Source organism: Saccopteryx bilineata, chromosome 5 (assembly GCF_036850765.1).
Source record: "Saccopteryx bilineata isolate mSacBil1 chromosome 5, mSacBil1_pri_phased_curated, whole genome shotgun sequence".
Taxonomy (NCBI): domain Eukaryota; kingdom Metazoa; phylum Chordata; class Mammalia; order Chiroptera; family Emballonuridae; genus Saccopteryx; species Saccopteryx bilineata.
In genome coordinates, this window is record NC_089494.1 from 95217698 (window position 1) to 95240561 (window position 22864).

A 22864-nucleotide genomic window follows, 5' to 3' on the forward strand; every position below is an offset into this window, starting at 1 on the left:
TTTCCAAATAAGCTAATTCCTTCTTCCTTTTTAGTCTCTAATCTATTTCCTTATGCTTTTCTTCCTAACTTCAGTTATTTACTTGTATGTATTTGTTACATGTATGAATTATCTATGCTATGCTATAAAAATGTTATTTTATTGGTTTGAAGAGTTGAAGGTTTCAGTTAGGAAGAGAAATAAAAATCTTGTAATGACTATGCAAGGGATAGATTTCCAAAGAGAAATTAGAACATGTTTATTAAAGTAATCTAGATTACTGAAAATTGTAGAATAATTTGGACATGCAAACTCAAAATTGTTTTTATTCTTTTTAGCTAAAAAGGACTAGATTATAGCTTAAATCAAGGAAGGAAGAGTCATAGATTGGGTAACCGAAATAGCTCCTCTTCTCTATAGCTTTCTTTTAATGGTAAAAATGCCTCTGGTTCCAAGTAGTAGAAAATCTTACTATGTCTTAAATGAGTACAGATTTTATTATGTCGTGTCAGAAGAAATGTGGAGGCCATTAGTTTACAGGTAACTGATACCATCAAATATCCAGGTACATCTTTCTTCTACACCATTCTTAGCATATAACTTTTGCTTCTTATTTAATTTTGTACCTGTAGAAATTGTATTGACTTTGAGGCAGGAAGTAAAGTGAGGGAGCTCAGAAACCTTCTGTTCATGGGAGCTTTGTCTTTTGCTCTACAAAGGACGCCCGCTCATGGGGACTTCTACTACCTCTCATTGGCCAGAAGTGTGTCACCTAATTTCCTCTAGGATGAGATAAAATCATTTTAGCTTTCCAGCCTCTGTTTTGGAGGAAGGCAAGAAGGAGAATTGGAGTGGTGAGTGAGCTATCCTAAAGGTATCTGCCATAATTTCTCGATTACTTTACACAGACACTTGGACCTTTGAACTTTCTGGATACTTGGTTTATATAGTAACTTGGCTGTCGGTTCCTTTTTGATACCCAGTACATGTTTTGTATTGTAATGCTGTGTTTCTGTGTCTGAGGACAGAAACTATAATTATGTCATCTTTGTGTCTTTATACTTAACACAATGCCTAGATACAGAACCTCAGTAAATACTTGCTGGATGAATGAATGTTTGAATGAATATTAAGAAATATATTTGTTAATATTATTGGCATAAATTATTTATACATATAAAAGATACAGTAATATTTTTAAGTAGTGAGGGGCTATGGACTAAATTTTATAGAGCTTGGTATTGTTTAAGGGACCATCAATGTAAAGATGTCAAAGTTGCTTTAAGTAGAAAATATTCAATTACAAGGGTTATAGGAAAATCCTCAAAATGATAGTACCCATGCTTTTGTTAGACTATGTTATTCCATGAGTAAATAAAAATATAATTTTTTAACCTTATACATAGACAGTTGTTGAAACAAGCATATTATAGTACTCACATATTTTTGAAGAAATAAGCAATTTGAATTTATTTATAAGGCAAACAGGTCATTTGATAATTTATATTATTGATGTTGATTTATAAGAAGAAGTCATTAGATCTTTGAAAGCCTCATGGCTAAGGGTACAGTAAATCAAATTTTATCTTAGATGGCATTTTGGTTATATTATTTCTTTTACTTCTTAGAATGACAGTTTCATATTTTTTCAGCGCACATGCAAATGATTATGTAGAATACAAAACATCTCAGAAAGAAACCCTAAGAATTCATCTTTCCATCTGCTTACTTTGCCCTAATGTCTTAGAAGAAAGCATGCTACCTTTTCTCTTAAAATCTGCAGTAATGGGTCAGAGTGTAAGTTGGTAATGTGAATCAGTGTCTCACAACTCCTCCAGTGTCTAGCCAAAGTCCTTTTATTGTATTTCTATTCTGTTTCTGTCATTTTGACCTCAGAGGACAAAGCAAACAACGATCCAGTATAACCCATACAACATCCCCTATATAGCACCATTTTAATCAATTCCTCCCTTTTCATTCATCATGGCAGAGTTGTTGGCACCTTAATTACTAAAACAACCTGTGCATGGGTAGAACTTATCTCAGAGCAGGGAATGTATTCAGTTATCTGGAACTCACATTTTCTATCTGAGCAGTTTATTGACACTGAAAATAAAGGAACCCTTTTAACATTCAGAAGCAGTTGTAGGGGAAAGTTCCTACAGAATCATAACTTTGGCAAAGTAGTTTTCTAGATTTGGACTCAGTTGGGTATCAGAAGTCAGTCCCTTTTGGCCCTTAAGCTGTTCTTTTGGTCAGACTTTAGGAAGTAATAATTTACAGGCCAACACTTTGCACTTAAAAGTATTGCATGTAAAAATTCAGTCCGTTCTTACTGTTTTTACCTTTGTGTTTTCAGTGATCAGTGTAATACCTGGCACTTAGTGTTTGTTAAATGAATTGTTTTAGTATCACTTGGAAATGCTTGCTTCATAAACGTAGCTTTATGCTTTGCCTTTCCCCATTCCTCTTTAGTTGTTTTAGTTGCCTCATAGGCACTCCTAGTTTACTTTTTGTTGTCTTTATCTTCTCACTGAATGATCAGGGTGATTTAGAACGTAAAGTTTAATAGGTGAATGCAACAGTAATACTTGGGAAATTCACTTTTTTAAAAAAGATTTTATTTATTGATTTTAGAGAGAGAAAGAGAGAGAAGGTGGAGGGAGCAGAAAGCATCAATTCGTAGTAGTTGCTTCTCGTATGTGCTTTGACCTGGCAAGGCTGGAGTTTCGAACCAGCAACCTCAGCATTTCAGTTTGACACTTGATCCACTGCACCATCACAGGTCAGACAGAATTTACTTTTTGATGGTGTTGTAATTTTCAATTCAGGAATACCCCCCCTTTTCTTCATAAGGTAAGGATTTACTGTATCCTATTGATGAAAATTCAGAATACATTAATTGAATGCATTTTGTGTGCAAGGTATCGTGCTGGTTATGAATATAGATATAAACAAGAATTGTGCACAAATTTTGCTGCCACAAAATTGAAATCTGGTTAGAAAGATACATATATATACTATATAACTATAGTATAGATGTGATTGTGGTCACTGCCTTAATTAAGGTATAAGACAAATTTGGTAAACTATAGAGGAAGTAGTAATTACTTCTGATTGGTTGAATTTGGGTGAACATTTAATGTGAGCCTTCATGGATGAGATGGAATTTGAATGGAGTCTTGGAACTAGATATAGGAATTTGACAGGTGGTAAAGTTGAAAGGATTCCAGGAAGAAAAAACAGCACTAGCTGGTTGGAGGTGGGAATATGTAGGACTGTTTGAAAAAATGGCAAGGGTTCATTGTATAGAGTAATGATGTATGGTTAGAACTGAGGCAAAATAAGGACATGGAACCATATTGTAAGAGGTCTTGTTTTTTGTTAAGTATTTCTCATTCTTCTGCAGAAATAATCATATGTTCTTGAGTAGAGGTCTGACACTTAGATATCTGTAAGTTTCAGAGGAAGAAGGGAAGACGTTAAACGTTAAACGTAGTTGAGGTTGAAGATGATGAGGAAGGCTGAGTGCTGTAGGGATTGGAAGGAGGGCCTGATAGCAGAGGCCTGAGGTGGGTCAGCTAAACGCCCTGTGGGTTGTTGATTTGTTCACTGTTCTATAGTAGTGTCTTGACTCCCAACAGAAGTCACGTTCCACTTTTGAACCTTCTTTCCACCTACATCATTTTGGAAGACTGTGGAACATCCCTCCCTTCCCCACACCTGGGAAATGAAGTATTTTAGCCTGAATTCTAGAAGAAAGCAAAAAGAGAAAAGGGTTGAATGATTGTTGAATGAGCCAAGAGTCTACACATTTCAGCTCCCCTTTGTAGTTGGGATTTTGGCTCTCTGTCCATTCTGGACTCTTGGTTCCTCTTTCTGAAGTAGAACTCACTATTGGTTTCTCTTTGAGACCCAACTCAAATGTTTAATAAGAGTTACTGCTCTGTATTGTAATTTTGTCCAGGCCCGAGTCCAGAAACTATATTTGAGTCATCTTAGTATCGCAAAACACTCAACATAATTTTTACAGTATAATCATTCAATAAATGTGTTGAATAAAGCAAATGTGTTCATGCTTTGCAGTCAGACCTTCCTACTCCCTGCACATGCCAAGCGTACTTCATTTCAGAATCTCGCTGGGCCTCCTCCCTGTAGGGCTTCTGGTCCAGATCTGCACCCCCCCCCCCCCCCCCCCCCCGTCTCCTCCTCTGGTTTCTGTGTCGGGTCCTCTCGTCGGTGTTCTCTGACACCCCTATTTAAATACTACCCTTCCTCAATCCCAGTTCTCAGCGACCCTTACCTCTACTAGCCTGTGTTATTTTTCTTTATAGCACCTGCCATCATCAGATGTAGAATCACTGGATGATTGTCTCTTTACTCCATTTAGAAAGCCATTCTATGATAACAGGAACATTTTTGTTGTTGTCTAATTTATCTGAAAGCCCCTGCAGCGATGGTGGACATAGTAGGCACAAAAACTATTTACTAAATGAACGAATGGTAAAAATCAGACTAAAAAGGATAATAAACATTTATCTGCAGGGTTGTTTATAGGTTTATACAAGTGATGGTGTTTTTATAACTTTTATGAATAATATTAACTTATGTTGCTTTCAGAAAAATAAAAACTATTTTCTATAGGTTGTGCTATGAAATCTAATTACGGATTAGTATTTGTTTTAAAAATATTTGAATGCCAAGCATATCCAATATGAAAAAACTTTTATTATCCATGCCAGCTTAATTTTTAAGGCAGTGAAATGGAAGAGTGTCATTTCAGCAAGCAACTTATTTTCATTTGTGAGAATGGAATATTTTGAATATTCTAATTTTGGAGGATGATTTTACAAGGAAATAATGCTTGTTTTCTGTACAGGATATATTTGCCTATAAAACAGTAGGAAACTAGAAACAGGCATGAGAAATACTTGTTCAGAAAGCTGGGATCTAATAACTGACTTTGATAAATGTTGGGAGGAGAGTCAATCAGTCCCAATGTAAAAGGTAAATCTTGGGATATGGAAAATTTTAAAGAAGACCTGATTTAAAAAATCATTTTATATGTATATTTAAAGTTTGCAGAGAGATTATATATGTAGCATGAGCTCAGTCTTCTTTTTTATTGTATTTTACTGCAAATTCACTTTGATATTTTTCCAGAAATCTTATCTATAATTTGTTTGTAAAATAGTTGGTTATCAAATTAATATTATTATGTGGCTTTTAGTGTCATAAGAATTCCCTTTTGGTAACCCATAAAATAATTTTTTTCTCACCATAAACTTGATCTGTCACTTTTCCATAAGGTCAGAGTACTAATGTTGGAGGTGATCTGCTCTGGGACAGAGAGTCACCAAAGTGGTAATAAAATTTAAAAATGCCACATGACGCTTTCTAAAGATTTAGGATTTCTTTTTCGTATCAACTTTGAGCAAACTGTAAAATATGTTAAATTATATATTGATAGGTGTGTTTTAGTGTCCCTTTAAAAATGGATAAGGTGATAGCTTGTCTCTAATATTTGCCTTTATGTATTTCACATTTTTATTAATATATTTGGGTTTTCTGGAGATTGATTCTTAATTACTACTTTTAGTGGTAGCTTGTTTTCTTTCTCGATTTGTAAGTTAAGTTTTTCAGTATAGATGATTTTAAAAACAAAATGGTTGCATTGTGAAACAATTTTAGGAATAATGAAACATGGTGTTTAAATTGTAAAAAATACTAGAATATGGAGGTTCCATTAAAAAATATTTCCCTATCAAATCTGAATTGCCACTGTTAATATTTATTGAGTATGTATTCACTTATTGCATGTATATCAGCGGTTCTCAACCTGTGGGTCGCGACCCCGGCGGGGGTCGAACGACCAAAACACAGGGGTCGTCTAAAGCCATGGGAAAATACATATTATTATACAATATATTTTTAAATAAAATATGTATTTCCAATGGCTTTAGGTGACCCCTGTGTTTTGGTCGTTCGACCCCCGCCGGGGTCGCGACCCACAGGTTGAGAACCGCTGATGTATATAAACATAGGAGAAATCTGAATGATTATGAGAGGAGACAGTCTTTTCAAAATACTAGACTGTTGCTGGTAGTTGAATATCCAGTCAGCCCCCTCCTCTTTTTTTTTAACATGTGTAACACATATGGATGATTATGCAATAACATTTTTCTCCTTTCTTAATACAAACACTTAGGAAGTCAAGTGTGCAACTAGAAGTGCTTTTCAATTTTATTCACCTTAATTAAATATTTTCCTTTATTTCAAGAGCCATACCTAATGACTTAAGGCACAAATTAATTGTGATGTTTTACTTGAACTTTAAAACTTTGAGTTTGCACTATGCTTTTCCATGTTCCTATTTAAAACTGTAAGTTCCAGAGTAGTATTTTAGTTTCTAAAACACTTGGTCAGTACAGCTTTAAGTTTCTTATCTATAAACAAAGATCTTGATCTGTTTGCAATTATTTAATAGTCCAAGTACATTTTTAAATTATTATATTTTATGTATTAGACAAGCTATTTACAAAACCAAATTATAGTGATTGTGAACAGCTACAGCCCCATTAGTTTAACCCTTGCTGATTCACTTTTTAATAAATTTCTTTATAGCAATAGTAGAGTAATTTGAAAACTCCTTGCAAACTCCTGGAGAGGAGTAAGCCTTCAGTAATTGACTCATTTCAAACAATTTGGCCTTCTTCCCTGAGTTAAGAAAAATTTATGGTTTCTTTTCATTGCAAGTTGACACATATTCAATGAAAATAACTTAAAGAATAAGCGAATCAAAAAAAGAAAAACAAAACCACTTATATGATGATTCTAACGTAAGTGATTACATGGGGGGGGGGACAAAATTTTTGTTGCATCCACAAAAACACTTGTTCTTACCTAATTTGAGTGTGTGGATCTCAAATCTGACATTAGTTTTTCTCTGTAAGCTACAGATTTTTTTTTTTGCAATTCAAGATTTTAGGTTTTCATCTTATTGTAAAATTTTTTACATTTAGTTTAACAAAATGAAGTAGAATGTCTTCTTGGGCATCATCTTTGTGAAAATATAATAATTTATATAATGCAGTAAATACACTAATACACTAAAAGATATGATTGCATCAGAATTTGTCTACAATTTTAAAATAGAACATATTAAAACACTTATTTTAATCATAAAATTTGCGCAAAACTTAAATTCTATTCAGGCAAAAATTTGCGTTTGTAGCTCTTGCGTTTGTGTACTTGTTGAGGATAGTCTCGTTTGATGCTCCAGCAGTAGTCTGCCATCACTAACAGCTCCAAGATTTTCAGGAAACTTATCAAGGTGACTTCAGGAAGTGAATCTTAATGCTCATGTTACATCCATGTCGTGGAAAGCCAACAGCATCCTTTGAACCAGAAGTTCACAGTTTTCTGCTTTTTTGTTGTCAAGGAAGTTCTTTGAAACTGCCACAAAAGACTGCCATGCTGCTTTCTTCTCCTTATGCATCTTCCTGGCAAATTCTTTGTCACATATGAGGGTTCGAATTTGAGGTCCATTAAATACACCTGCTTTTATCTTCTCAAAAGACAAGGCAGGGAAAGCAGAAATAATTTGTTGAAAGCATTCACTTTCTCTATTCAAAGCCTGAACAAACTGCTTCATTAAGCCAAGTTTGATGTGAAGTGGGGGAAAAATGATCCTGTCTCAATTAACTACAGGTTTATTCCCAATATTTTGCATCCCTACTTCCAGAGCTTCATGTTTCAGCCACTTCTTCTGTGTCCAGTGTTTCTCCCGAGCTTGGCTGTCCCACAAACACAAAAGCAAGGATACTTCGTGAAAACTCTCTGTTGTCCTAGCAGGAAATTTACCATTTTAAGATCCACACAAATGATCCAGTTAGGCTCCTCATACTTCAGAAATCGACAATTTTTATGTCATTCTTACTAAGTCATTCAATTTGGGTTGGCTAAACTGCTGAGGGGTTAATGACTGCTTGGCATCAGAAGAAGACCCTTCAGATTCTACAACCATTTCCTCATGCATCTTAACAAAATACTTGATCACCATGTTCACTTTCTTTGTCCTTAGAAGAAATAAAACCATTGAAAACTGGAACCGGGAGTGTCTCAGAGTGTGGGATAGGTCGTATTACTGAAAGAATATTAGGATATGCAATCATATGCCGTTTTTTCTTGCCAATGCCCTTTGTATGGATCAGACAGAAATAATAGTCACTGCTGTGGTCCTTAGGTTCACGCCAAACCATGGGAATACCAAAAGGCATTCCTTAGTGTTTTCTTTTTGTCCAGTCACGAAGCATTTCTTCACATTTATGACACACAATATGAGGAACCCGATTCTTGTCTTGATTGCCAAGGGGAACTTGAAAATAGGCAATATATACACGTGTCACAAATGATGAAATATTGCGCCTTTGACGTTGAAGTGTGTAACAGCCACATATATAACAGAAGGTGTCAGGACTATTCTTACATTTATGCCTATTCAAGGAAGCCATGATTCAATCTTAAAACAACAGGGTGTTTTTATTAGATAATAATTTTTTACATTTAAAAACAACTAGAATTATGTAAAAGTGATGTTTGTAAAACATTAATTGCCTTGTGCATATGTTCAATCCAAGAGTCGTTGCCCTTTACTCCAGTTTAAAAACCAATGCATGCCATTAACTGTAACAAAAAGAAATTAAAATTGCATTAAAAATTAGAGCATGCACCAAAAAACGGATTTCAGATTTGGAATCAGCAATGCAGAAATATATAGAAACAGTTCTAAAACCTTGTGCAACAGAAAGTGAAAAAGAGAATTGTTCCCAGTGTTGTATATACCTGTGAGCTCTCATGTTTATATATTCATTTCATCATTTATTTTTATATATTCATCTCATTCATTTGTGAAATAGGGAAACATTTTCCATATCAATAAATATTCATTTTTTTATTATAATCATTTACTCTAAAGAGATCCTTTTTGTTAGATATTTTGATTTCAATTTTGTGCAAAGACTTCAATAAAGATTGTTGACAATTTCCAAGATTAATTCTTAGAAGTGGTATTGTTGAATCAAAAGATATGCACAGTTTTCAAGCTTCAGTGGAGTAGATAGCAGTTTTCAGGTTGCATTTTCAGAATTTGACAAGGGTTCTTAAAATTCACAAACTATTCTCATCTACTTTGCAGATGACTGAAATTTTGTTATTGCCTGTTGTTCCTGAGAGAGGTAACTTTGCATCTAGTAGGCATTTACTCTGAACAATGTGAAGGAATTTATATTAAATTTAGCTCTTGCATGCAAAGTTTAGAAACAGCATGGGACAAAGAGACATTAGAACATTGAAAAAGTGAATTGAGAAGGGGAAACAAAGCATTTCTTTATAGTACTAAGATCAACTGAACAACTATGTATACAGTCTAGGATATTATACACCTAATTTTGGGAATGTAAGCTACAATCTCTCTCGACAGTGATTCAGGCTGTCAATGCTAATTAATCTAGTAGACTTATGGTCCCGGGTATGGTGTCTATATATGCTGGATAGAGATACAAGAGGGAATTAATCAACTCTTAAGCAGCCTTACTCTGTTTGAACACTGTTTGCGAAGTGTAAAATTACTTCCTTAAGAGATGATGAGGATGCAGAGTGTGGTCTTGGGCAGTTTGCAAAGAATACTTTTATTGTAGGGTCTCATTGGAATGTCTCCTTGAAAAACAGGTTGATAAAGAGATAATAGTGACAGACAAGGCCACTAAATAGATAAAAGTTATAGTGCTTGCTCCAATCAGGAAACTGAACTATTGCTACTTATCTTTTCTACAGTGGAAACTTGTGTGTCAGATGATATGGGTAACCCTGTGGTTCCTTTTCAGAAACATTGGAGAATAAGAGATCTAGAAATTATACACTGTTATCTTTGTATGTCTTTTCTTTACTCAACAGTCTTAATCCTAAATATCTACAAATATTTTAAAATCCTAGGTTATTATTATCAGACTGACTCCTTTTCTTATAATAGTGGGTAGCTAATAATATGCCTCTTGTGATATTTAAAAATAGTGACACAGCTCCCATTACCACTTCTATTAGCCCTAGATTTACTCAGTAGCAGTCTAAACTAGGCTTCTAGTTTATCATGGAACTAGGCTTCTAATTTATCATTCACAATCTTTAGATTCTATTCAGTTTTTCTAGTGTTGGCTTTTCAAACCATAAGCAAATGTCTCAAGACCATTGACAAATCCAAGGAAGTCTTGAAAATATATATGACAATTAGGAAAAGGCCCACTGAAATAAATAAATAAATAGAAGGAAATGTACTTTTAACTAATACTTCTTCTAATAAATTAGTTTATTCATGTGGAACTTTGGAGAAATGAGAGAAATGTCACTAAATATTTTAATTGATACATGTCTTTAAAATATGGTTTTAATTGATTTAGATCTTGAACAACAGATTACAGTACTGGCTTTACCTCGCATTTCCTAATCCCACTGAAAAGCTGTCACTGCAGAGTGACAACTTTCATTTGTATAAAATGATTATTAAAAATATTCAATGTGTCTCTGACATTGGTAGTAAAGATATCTATTACTAGCCCCTTAGTCCTGTGTGGAAATTTCTCTTTCTTCTCCGAGTGTTGACTGTTACTCTTTTGCTTCTGGAACTGCTAGGATTTTACATTTCTTTTAAGTGGATTTCCCCTTGCTGATAAATAGATTGAGTTGTGAGATTATGTTTTTTCCATTCTTCATTGGAAATGAATAAATCCAGAACTTTATACTTAGTGACATTTATTTCCACTCATCAAGGGAATACCACCTGTGTTTGCTTGGGTTGCTGCACTTCAAATAGGGTATTGAGAATGTTTGTGTGTTTTAGTAAACCTGCTATTCCTGTTTCAGAATTAACTGCAAATGTGCTGTGTGCCTCCTACTTCCAGAGGGAAACGTCTTGACAATATTTTCTTACTTAGTTAATACGGATTAAGTTCTTTTTACTTATTTTTTTGGCGAGAGAGACAGAGGCAGAGAGAGGGACTGATAGGGACAGATAGACAGGAAGGGAGAGAGATGAGAAGCATCAATTTTCATTGTGGCACTATAGTTGTTCATTGATTGCTTTCTCATATGTGCCTTGATGGGGGGGGGAGTGGAGGCTTGTTCAAGCCAGTGACCTTGGACTCAAGCCAGCGACCTTGGGCTTCAAGCCAGTGACCTTTGGGCTCAAGCTAGTGACCATGGGGTCATGTCTATGATCCCACGCTCAGGCCAGCGACCCTGCCCTCAAGTTGGTGAGCCCACACTCAAGCTGGATGAGCCTGCATTTAAGCCAGTGACCTTGGGAATTTGAACCTGGGTCCTCTATGTTCCAAGTTGACGCTCTATTCACTGTTCCACCACCTGGTCTGGCTGGATTAAGTTCTTAAAAGATGTTAGACTCACTGGTGCCAGTATATTTAAGAATATTAGTCATTTTATTTTAAATTTATTTGGTTTGTATATTTATAATTACCTTGCACAAACCAAGTCTGAATTAAAGTTTGGCATAGAAGCCAATGCAGGGTAGCAATTAGATGCTTCTACCCAGTAAAAATTGCCAGTCTAATGATTAAACCAGTTTAATTCTTCCAGTTCGTAGATTTGGCTGTCCTTGTGTTAAATACTCTTGTAGAGTCCAGTCAGTTGAAGAATATATTGTAGTTGCCCATATCTTAAAGCATGGCTTCCAAACCCCTTAGCAGGGCTCTAGGCAGAACTCTTTTTCTTAGAATGAGTCATGACTGTTGGACAAATAAGTTTGTAAAATGTGATTTTTTTAAATATTTTTCTGAAGTTGGAAACGGGGAGGCAGACAGACTCCCGCATGCGCCCGACTGGGATCCACTCAGCATGCCCACCAGGGGGCAATGCTCTGCCCATCTGGGGTGTCACTCTGTTGCGACCAGAGCCATTCCAGCACCTGAGGCAGAGGCCATGGAGCCATCCTCAGTGCCTGGGCCAACTTTGCTCCAATGGAGCCTTGGCTGTGGGAGGGGAAGAGAGAGACAGAGATGAAGGAGAGGGACAGGGGTGGAGAAGCAGATGGGCGCTTCTCCTGTGTGCCCTGGCCGGGAATCGAACCTGGGACTCCTGCATGCCAGGCCGACGCTCTACCACTGAGCCAACCATCCAGGGCTGTAAAATGTGATTTTTATGTTTGCTCACTTTGTTAAAAATGGTGCTGCCCAGGTGAAACCACTAATTACCTTCCAGCTTGGGAAGGGGCTTTGTTATCCTAATATTGCTGGAGGAGGGGTTTTTGTAGGCCCAGGTAGTTTTTTTCAGAAGGAGGCAGGAGGAGGAAGAGGAAGCCAAGATGGATGGGAGGGAGAGAGAAGCCAGTTTTGCAGAGTAAGAAGCCATGTTGGCAGATGGGGAGCCAGAGGTGACTGAGCTGGTGGGGGCCTTTGATTCTAGGAGAACCCGGATGTATCAGTAGCTTGTGAGCGCTGAAGGAGTGGGTTTTGGAGCCCTGTGTGTTTTACTCGCCTGCTGGGTGCAAGGCTAGAATAAAGGAATGGCCCACCAGTTTTTGGCTCCACAGTTTTTTTTTTACCATCTGCCCGAATCTAATGGGAACCTGCATATGCCTGGCTGCGACAGCTGCGGCTGCTGGCCATACAGTGACCTTTCAAATAAGATGCCTCCAGCTACATTTAGATGGTGATAAAATGAATGCATCTAGTTCTGTCTGTGAGAATAAGTAGTAATTAATGGTAGTATTATTTGTGGGTGATTATTTGTGCTTGATAAGTAGATCTTGCTGAATTAGAAATTGTCAATGCCAGTGCTAAAGGGTTGTATGATTTAGTGTCTCAGCTCACATTTGTTGAATGGTTTGCTAAGTGTTGGGAATATAGTGTGGTAAGCAAGTGGACTTGGTCACTGTCCTTATGGAACTTACGACACAGTGAAGGATACAGATATTAGGTAATTACTCATAAAAATATAGCCTACATGTGATAAGTACAAAGAAGTATTGCAGAAGTTACATCAAGTGGACTTGAACTTTATTTGATGGTGACTGTTGTAAATTATGAAACATTCTTAATGTAGCTATATGGCTGACCTCTTGTCATATGGACCTTGGATATTGTCCTTCTTCTGTCCTAGACCTTAAGTCCTTTTATTTTATCAAAAAGGGGTCCATTTAGAGCCAGGAGCGTATGAAGGATAAGGGTTGTAAGGTTAGAGGAGGGATGATTATGCAGGATTCCGGAGGGAATCACATGATATTAGAACAGGATATTGAGTTTTAACACCCTACCTACATGGTAATCAGTTTACTATGGCTCGTACCACTGATGTCCTTGATTTACAAACTATTGGGAGTTGTTATTAAATATAACATGTAATAATTATATTTATTATCTTGCAGTGACAATCATATTCCGCATGCTTATAAATTTATGCTACAATGTATGTCATTTATATATTAATAATTATTAAACATTAATATTTAATCCCAAAACTTCAAAGACTGGAAAATAGAGGTAATTTTTACTTTTGTCATATCATATGCCTGCGGGGAAGTGTAATGGGAAGGTATCTGAATAAGGGGTCAGAAGACCCTTGCTGTCACTGATTTGTGATTCCAATATTCTCCATTTCCTCTTCTGTTAAAAAACATTGGTTGGCCCACGGCAGCAGCATTGCTCCCACTGGTTCTGCGATGCACTCGGTCTCCTCCACTCAGGTGTCCGTGTCCAGTTGCGTCAGGGCGTCCAGCTCTCTCCCGCTGCGCTAACCTGCAGCCCCTGTCAGGAAGGGGGAGCCTGGAAGAAATGCCAGCTTGAGGAGGCAAATACATTGTTCATCTTGTCACACTTTTAGAAAATGAAGAATTGTTGGCAGAAAGTATTTAAAAATATCTTTTTTCTTCCCCATTAAATAAAAACCTAATTACTAAATGTGGAATGGGATCTCCAGATTGATGGTGAGGGAACTGGCTTCTCATCCTACTTCCATTTCTAGTATTAAACTACAGTGATGACAGATCAAACAGAGTAAAAAACTACAGGTACTTTTCAAAATTCATGGATCTCGCAGCTACTCTCTTAGGCTATCCAACCTGTTTTGGCCTAGAATTGAATTGCTTGTGGTGTTTCTCTTAATTTTTTAATAATCATTACTTCTTTGTATTGATAGGCTAAGATAAACACATCTACATAAAAAGAATATATTATTTCCAATAAATTCTGATTTCTGTGAACAATAAGAAAAAAGATCATCTGAGAGAGAATATAATAAAATGTGTTCAGCTAAGCTGGCTGCGTGATGTCGTTTAGACTTCAGGAACAGTGGGAAAGCTTGAGCAGCAAGTATAATTCTGTCTGACACTTGATTGCTTGGAACCTGTTCTAAGTGAAAGCAACTTTGTTTCAAGGCAGAAGTAACTTTCCATTTCCCCGATTCTCAGTTCAGCACTACAGAAACGTAATGACGCTCACTGTGTGCCAGGTCATGGGGTAGCCCCCAGGAAATAATGTTGTGGGCCCATCCTTCAGCGTTTGGCAGTCCCATAGGGAAGCAAGGCATTGAAACAGACAGAAAGAAGTGTAATGATACTGTGCAGAGTAGAAAGGAAGTCCGTGCTTAAGAGAACTTCAGGGCAAGACTTCATAGAATTGATGACTCATGAGCAAAAATTTTAAGAAAAGTTCAGCAGGTGAACACGAAGAGAAGGCTAACGGAAAAGAGATAAAGGTGTGAAGTCATTGAAGTATAACCTAGCTACGTGAGTGAGTGCTTGCTACTGCCACGATGCAGAGTCTGCGGAAGTGCGGGAAGAGGGCTGAGGGGCTGCAGTGTGGAGAAAGGAAGGACAGGGCCCGATCTCAGCTGCACTGGGTAGGGCCATGTGCTTTATCTTTAGGTGATGGAGAGACGTTGAAGGTGTTTGAGCATGTCACTTGATTTCAGATTTGCATTTTGGAATACTGTTTGTGGCTGGCTTCTACAGAATGGTATGATGGGAACCATGTTGTGTGGCAGCCTGGAGATGTTGTTAAAAGGCCATAAAAAACAAGGAAATGTACTCTTTGTGACAGCATGGATGGACCTGGAGAGCATTATGCTAAGTGAGATAAGCCAGTCAGAGCAAGACAAGTACCATATGATTTCACTTATATGGGGAATGAAATGAACAAAATAAACTAACATGCAAAAGAGAGACAGACTCATAGAGAACAGAATGACAGCTGTCAGAGAGGAGCAGTGGGATAAGGGGGTGTGGGGCTGGGTGGAAAAGGTCAAGGGATTAAGCAAAACAAACCCCCTCATAGACACAGCATAGCATGATGATAAGCAGAGGGAAGAAGGTGGGGGCAGGAGAGGGGGCTGTGGGAGTAAGTGGCGGAGGAGACTTGGCTTGGGGTGGTGAACGCACAATTAAGTATCCACACGATGTATTATAGAGTTGTACACCTGGCACCTATATAATTTTTAAATCAATATCACCCTGATAAGTTCAGTAGAAAAGAAAAATCAGGTAATGTAATTCAGGTAGTTCAAATGAATGATGAGATGATTTTTCTGGTATAAAATGTTCTATTGAATCATACATATACTACTGCATCTTAAAATGTCAACAAATTGAAAATATTTTTAATATTCAGTAGAACTAATTCATTGCTACTTTTATAGTTTTAAAGTTGCTCATGAAATTAATATTAATAAAAAGTTGAAGGTTAGTATTTTGTCACTGAAATTAAGCCAGTAAACTCACAAAAAATTTTTCATAGTTACAATTTTGCTATATAATGTGGAATGTAACATTATAAAAATGTAAGGTAATAAATTGTAATATATACATATTTAGTTATTTATGGAAATCTTGTATATTTGAAAATAAGTGAATGATGTCATAATGTAGGTACATTGAATTATGTGTTGAACTTATATTTGTTACTGAAAGTCATAACCAAGACTTTGTATTAATTCAAGTCATGGAATAAGTGACTGATATTTTTAAGCAAAAAGTTCTATTGCAAATTGAAAAAGAACAAAAATATTTGTTAGGGAATATTAAATAGCCACATATGCATAATCCAATTACAGTTTTGAAAAGAGCACATATTAAAAGATTATTGCAAAACATACACTTGGAAAAGTACATTTTAAAATAGCTTTAAATTGTCTGACAAAGAATATAGTTTGTAAGTCTTACCAAATCTTACATAAATTCTCAGTTCTCAGTTACCACAACAGGAAACAAAAATTAGAGCTGACTAAATTAAAACATCCATAGCATTGAGGGTCAATAAAGTATTATAGGTCTACATCTTTTTCATTATGAACTCAAGATTTTTTTAAATGTTGCTATTTGAGTACATTTGGTAGTATGCATACAAGTTATAAATGTTAGGTTTTATATCCCATGATATAATAATGGAATAATGATTAGTGTCCATGATGCATTTTCTTCAAATCAAATTAGTGCTCAGGAATCTGATTTATTTCTTACTATTAACCATACTTTCTCTAATTATGTAAAATATTATCAGTGCCTATAGTTTTAGATTGCAAAGTTATTGCTCTGCATTTGATGCCAGACTAATTTTATTCCTGAGAGGTTACATTGAGGTTTTAGGAGTTAGGATGAATTTTCTATGTCTGATTTTTTTAAATTTTTTTAAAAATAATTTTTTCATAAGATGTGTTTATATTTGTCTTTTCTTTCCCATATGATAGTTGAATGTAGTATAATACTATGAGGAAAACTTTTTTTTTTTTTTTTTGTATTTTTCTGAAGCTGGAAACGGGGAGAGATAGACAGACTCCCGCATGCGCCCGACTGGGATCCACCTGGCACGCCCACCAGGGGTGATGCTCTGCCCCTCCGGGTCATCGCTCTGCCGCGACCAGAGCCACTCTAGCGCCTGGGGCAGAGGCCAAGGAGCCATCCCCAGCGCCCGGGCCATCTTTGCTCCAATGGAGCCTCGGCTGTGGGAGGGGAAGAGAGAGACAGAGAGGAAGGGGGGGGGGTGGAGAAGCAAATGGGTGCTTCTCCTGTGTGCCCTGACCAGGAATTGAACCTGGGTCCCCTGCACGCCAGGCCGATGCTCTACCATTGAGCCAACTGGCCAGGGCCAGAGGAAAACTTTTTTAGCAAACTATTTTTACTACATATTCACTCTTCATAGGTTCTGTTAGGGAAATCAGTGGTGACATATTTCAAAGCAGAAATCTTTTCATGCTTACTTTTTACTATTTAATGGGATTTCAGGTATATTTTAACAACTGGGGTTTCCCTGATGAATCATTAAAGTGAGTGAGTGGGCTGAAAGGTAACACTAAGTTTTCTCCGTACTGCCCTATTTAACTCTGCTGGGCTATATTAGTTGCTTTTTAAATAGAACCTGGGTGTGTTGGAGTGGGTGGGTGGAGGTGCAGAAGGGAAGGGTCAGTAAGAAACTACCAGGAAACCCTCTGATGACCTATTGGGAAATCCTACTCAAATTTTACTTTCCCCAACTTGAAGCATTTAGTATTCTTAAGCTTACTTTTTTCTTTTTTTTGCTCTACCTAGATTAACTTTCCAAATATTGTATATAGGAAAATAGAAAATGTATTTTCAGAAATTGATAGAATTGTAAAGTATCAGGTTATGTATGCATTAACCTGTGGAATCAATTTCTCATGTGTGTGGGATTAAAACCGTTAAAACCATCATTACTGAAACTATACCTTCCGACAACTAATAGCAGTAAGGTGTCTGTGGAATATATTAATACAAAAATTCCTCTCATTTAAGATTTTTACTTGGTATTTGGTTGGGAAATTATTTAAATATAAATAAGTGAATTGACATCAGAATAGGGCTAATTGTAGTTTTCTAATGTGATTTAGGTAGGATTAATTTTAGAAAGTTCACATGATATATTTATACTTAGCATATTTTTTCAACAAATTAATCAATGACATTGCAATTTTCCTTTATCTATACTGTTAAAAAAATACTCAGCTACCATAGCAGGTGTAACTGCTAGAGGGGGTAGGCGAAAAATGTAGTTCACCTTGAAAATAATCATAGCTCAGGGAATGAAGAAATTGGGTCAAGCTGAAAATAAATACAGGTACAGAAACAAAACGTTTCTATAAAAATTTTAAAATATTCACAGCATTGGTGTCAAGCTACTTTTGTTCTCAGTGATCTTATCAATTTATTTGCATTATTAGTTTTAAATTGAAATGACTAGTGGCATTTTTTTTATTTTGGTAAAAACGTTTATGTGAAATGCTATTGTTGATTTTTCACTTTTCCAACCTTATTTATTATTATTATTATTATTATTATTATTATTTTGTGTCAGAGAGACAGAGGGACAGATAGGGACAGACAAACAGGAAGGGAGAGAGATGAAAAGCATCAACTGTTTGTTGTGGCTCCTTAGTTGTTCATTGATTGCTTTCTCATATGTACATTGACTGGGGGGCTACAGCAGAGTGAGTGACCCCTTTCTCTAGCCAGTGACTTTGGGCTCAAGCCAGCAACCTTTGGCTTCAAATCAGCGACCTCTGGGCTCAAGCCAGTGACCATAGGGTCATGTTTATGATCCCATGCTCAAGCCAGCTACTTTGCACTCAAGCTTGTGACCTGCACTCAAGCTGGATAAACCTGTGCTCAGCGACCTCGGGGTTTCAAACCTGGGTCCTCTGCATCCCAGTCCGATGCTCTATCCACTGCGTCACTGTCTGGTCAGGCCCAACCTCTTATAATTATAAATATAGATTTTTGGGAAAGATACATAATTCTTAGATCATTTTGACCTCTGAAGAACTTAAATAAAAATTGCAATTGTTTAAAATTTCTATGTCAGTTATCACTTTGACTCATTTTATATTGCCAATTTAATGTTTAGCATTTAACCATGTATCATTAAATCATTGTATTGATAATGAATTGAACTTACATAAAACTTTAATAGTATAGTAGATTCTCATTCATTGGTATCGCTAGGAATAAAATACATATATGGAAGAAATGAGTGCTGTTTTGTTTTGTTTTTTAAACTGAAACATAGTTGTTCCAGCAGAAGCAACTTAAAAGTTGATAAAATTTATTTGAAATATTTTATATGCTCTTTTAGTGAGCAAGAATGGATTGGCCATTTATTCTTTTCTTAATGTTGTAAAATACCATCATTGTGGTGCCATACAGAAAGAACTTGGGCATTCTGATTGGTATTTGTTCTCCAATGTCAGAAGTTTTTCTTGCCTGACCAGGTGGTGGTGCAGTGTATAGAGCATTGGCCTGGGATGCAGAGGACCCAGGTTTGAAACCCCGAGGTCGCTGGTTTGAGCACAGACTCATAGACATGACCATATGGTCGCTGGCTTGAAGCCAAAGATCGATGGCTTGAGTCCAAGGTCACTTGCTCTGCTGGAGGGCCCCCTCTCCCAAGGCACGTATGCAAAAGCAATCGATGAATGACAAAGGCATCACAATGGATTGATGCTTCTCAGCTCCCTCCCTTCCTGGCTGTCCATCCCTGGTCCCTCTCTCTCTTTCTCCCTGTCTCTCTGTATCTGTCTTGCTAAAAAATAAAAATAAATAAGTTTTTCTTGTTGTTTCTTCCTTTTAAAATGTCTCACCCCAAATTCTGATAGACTTACACAATTGAAATGTTTCAAGGTTTAATAACATTGTATGTGCGCTAATGCTTTAATAGATTCATTCACTCAGACACCTATGTAAGACATTGGTCTGCACGTAGGTTCACCCACATCTTTTGGCCAGCACTGGGTCACTGCCCTGAACGAGACCTTGCCTTTTTTTTTTTTTTTTTTTTTTCATTTTTCTGAAGCTGGAAACAGGGAGAGACAGTCAGACAGACTCCCGCATGCGCCCGACCGGGATCCACCCGGCACGCCCACCATGGGGCAACGCTCTGCCCACCAGGGGGCGATGCTCTGCCCATCCTGGGCGTCGCCATGTTGCGACCAGAGCCACTGTAGCGCCTGAGGCAGAGGCCACAGAGCCATCCCCAGCGCCCGGGCCATCTTTGCTCCAATGGAGCCTTGCCTGCGGGAGGGGAAGAGAGAGAGAGGAAAGCGCGGCGGAGGGGTGGAGAAGCAAATGGGCGCTTCTCCTGTGTGCCCTGGCCGGGAATCGAACCCGGGTCCTCCGCACGCTAGGCCGACGCTCTACCGCTGAGCCAACCGGCCAGGGCGAGACCTTGCTTTGAAGTAAGTGTAAGTACTCTCGTGTTGAAGCGCTGTTACTGCTGCTCCCAAGGACCTTCTAGCAGCTATCACCACTGGTGCGAAAATGCCTGTATTGACCTGACTTGCTTATGAGCATCTGGGGTATTGGAGTAACCAATTGCATTTTCTGGCAGTGTTGCTAAAATGGGCAGATAATGCATTCCCTTTATCTTTTAGCATATTCTAGTATAACAGCAAAAATCCTTTTTAATGAATTTTTTTTTAAAAAACCTTATGCTTGTTTGTTTCAAGCACTGTTTTCTACAACAAAGTTATTTGAACTGTTCTCTAAAGTGCTGTCATGACATTTAGTTTGAATCTTATGTGTAAAACTTAGCTTCTCCTCTTTTGCTTGTATCTAATGGGGTTCATCTTTCTTCCAGGTTGTGCTTTAAGGAGACCATAGGGAGGAATGCATTTTCTTCCCACAAAAGTTGCAACAGAAGTAAGTAGAGGAATTGCCAGGATATGTCTGTCTCCACAAAACAAGCAGAACAAATTTCCATGAATCAAAGCCACTAAGTATAGTGTTCAGAGATGGTAGGACATAGTTACTCTCCCTAGAAAAATACCCCAATGCAGGCACACCCACTGGCCACTAGCAAAACGCTCAAGTAAACGCTAGTTCAAACCTGTACATTTCAGTCTTCTTACTGAGCTATTAAAGGGGTGGAAATCTACTATAGCTATAATCTTTTTTTCCCCTTTTCTATTTTTCAACCTCCCACATGCTTGAAGTTCAGTTCTGCTTACTGATTGTCTTGATTCTACAGCAGCACCTACACTTGCTGCCTCCACAGTTTGCAGATAACTCATGATTCAGACCCACAAGAAGCATCTAACTGTATGGCATAATCAGTTAATCATGGAAAAGGACAGAGTAATGAAGAATCAGAAAGCTTTTTCCCCCTGCTAATACAGATGTGCTTTCATTTAAGTTATATGAGTAAAATATTCTTTAGTGTGGTATCACGTTCCATCTCTTGAAGAAATATCTCAGATAATTTTTACAAGAGTCTTTTAAGAATATACAGTGCATATATACCTTAGCGTGATTAGGTCAGAGGAAATAAAGCAAGATTGTAGATATCTGTGATATAATGTAGTAAGCAAATTAATGTTAAACTACTTTTAGTCTGTCTTTCTTGAAACTTTTGATTTAATTTTTAAAGTTGTCTTTTATTGCTCTCTGTAGTTACTTTCTTGAAATTTCCATCATTTGAAGGATTAATGGTGACCAGTTTGTTGTTATTGAACACTGCATTATTAGAGTTGAAGTCTCCAGCTAGCCTGAAAAAAAATCAAGCCTCTTCATAGCTCAGCCTCTGAGCTTCCTTCTTAGGCACAAAACCTGTGGGTATTACCATAGTATATGAAATGCAAGCTGCTCTACATTTCAGGTGCATGTGTATATCTATCAGTCTTTCCCACCTGTCCTTGGTGGATAGGAGGTTGTGATAGAAAATTACTGATTTTAAAATGCTGGAGGATTTGAAGATATACTTTCTCCTTAAGTAAGGTGATTTGTACTCATAATGGGAGAAGCAAAATACCTTATCACTGATTGTAAGCTACTGTGCTTCAATTTTATCTCCACAACACACATCTGTTGTCAGTACTGCTGTCTTCATTTTAGAGAAGACCAGGCTGAGTCCTACAGAATCAGGTATCTTATCTTGTCCAAGGTCATACCGCTAGGAAGTGAAAGAGCTGAGCTTCAAATTTATATCTCCTTGACCCCAGAGTTCATGCCTTTTCTACCTAAGGAACACTGTTTCTTATATTGCAGGTAATTGAAATTATGTTTGTATATTTTTCCCCAAAGTGCTCACTGGGGAGATTCAAAGATCAAGACATAAGCTTTTATTCACTTGTGGCATTTCTTCAAGAACCATTTGAGACTTTTACTTTGAAATGCATTTAAGTAGGCATGGCTTTGACTGACCAAGGTGAAGTGCAGTTTTATTAGTGAAGAATATCAATGAGTTGTTGAGACTAATAATTCTGTGGAGCAACATTATAAAGAACAACAATATGCCATTTAATGAGTGATGTTTATTTCAGTCATGGAAAATTTAAACATATGGAATATTTTTTAAACAATGTCATATTTATGTTTCTTCTTTCTAACAGGAAATAGTATATCATTTGAAATGTATGTAAAAGTTTTTATATTCATGCATATATTTTTATTTCACTAGCACATTATCAAGGTTATAGTATTCAAATAAAAAATTCTTGATAGTTCTCTGTGATGAAAAATTTACCATGTTTGTTTTTTTTTAATATTTTAACACACCATTTGGTTCAGATTTTTTTTTTTTTGTGGCAGAGACAGAGAGTCAGAGAGAAGGACAGATAGGGACCGATAGACAGGAACATCAATTCTTCATTGCGGCTCCTTAGTTGTTCATTGATTGCTTTCTCATATGTGCCTTGACCATGGGCCTTCAGCAGACCGAGTGACCCCTTGCTTGAGCCAGCGACCCTGAGTTCAAGCTGGTGAGCTTTGCTCAAACCAGATGAGCCCGTGCTCAAGCTGGCGGGTGACCTCTGGTCTCGAACCTGGGTTCTCCGCATCCCAGTTCAACGCTTTATCCACTGTGCCACTGCCTGGTCAAGC

General features: G+C 37.1%; 1 protein-coding gene across 15 annotated transcripts in view; it reads left to right on the forward strand.

Annotated features, from left to right (window-relative positions):
* The window catches only part of GTDC1 (glycosyltransferase like domain containing 1), a 461161-nt gene that overhangs the window by 126650 nt on the left and 311647 nt on the right, over positions 1–22864 (forward strand). For 8 of the 15 annotated variants that reach the window (XM_066279614.1, XM_066279607.1, XM_066279610.1 and 5 more), the window contains one exon: positions 20625–20686. The exons of 3 other annotated variants lie outside the window; for them this stretch is intronic. The gene's annotated coding sequence lies outside the window, so the exon portion shown is untranslated. Of the gene's footprint in view, positions 1–9175; positions 9216–20624; positions 20687–22864 lie in introns of all 15 variants that reach the window. 4 more of the 15 variants (XM_066279615.1, XM_066279611.1, XM_066279612.1 and 1 more) reach the window with 1 other exon arrangement.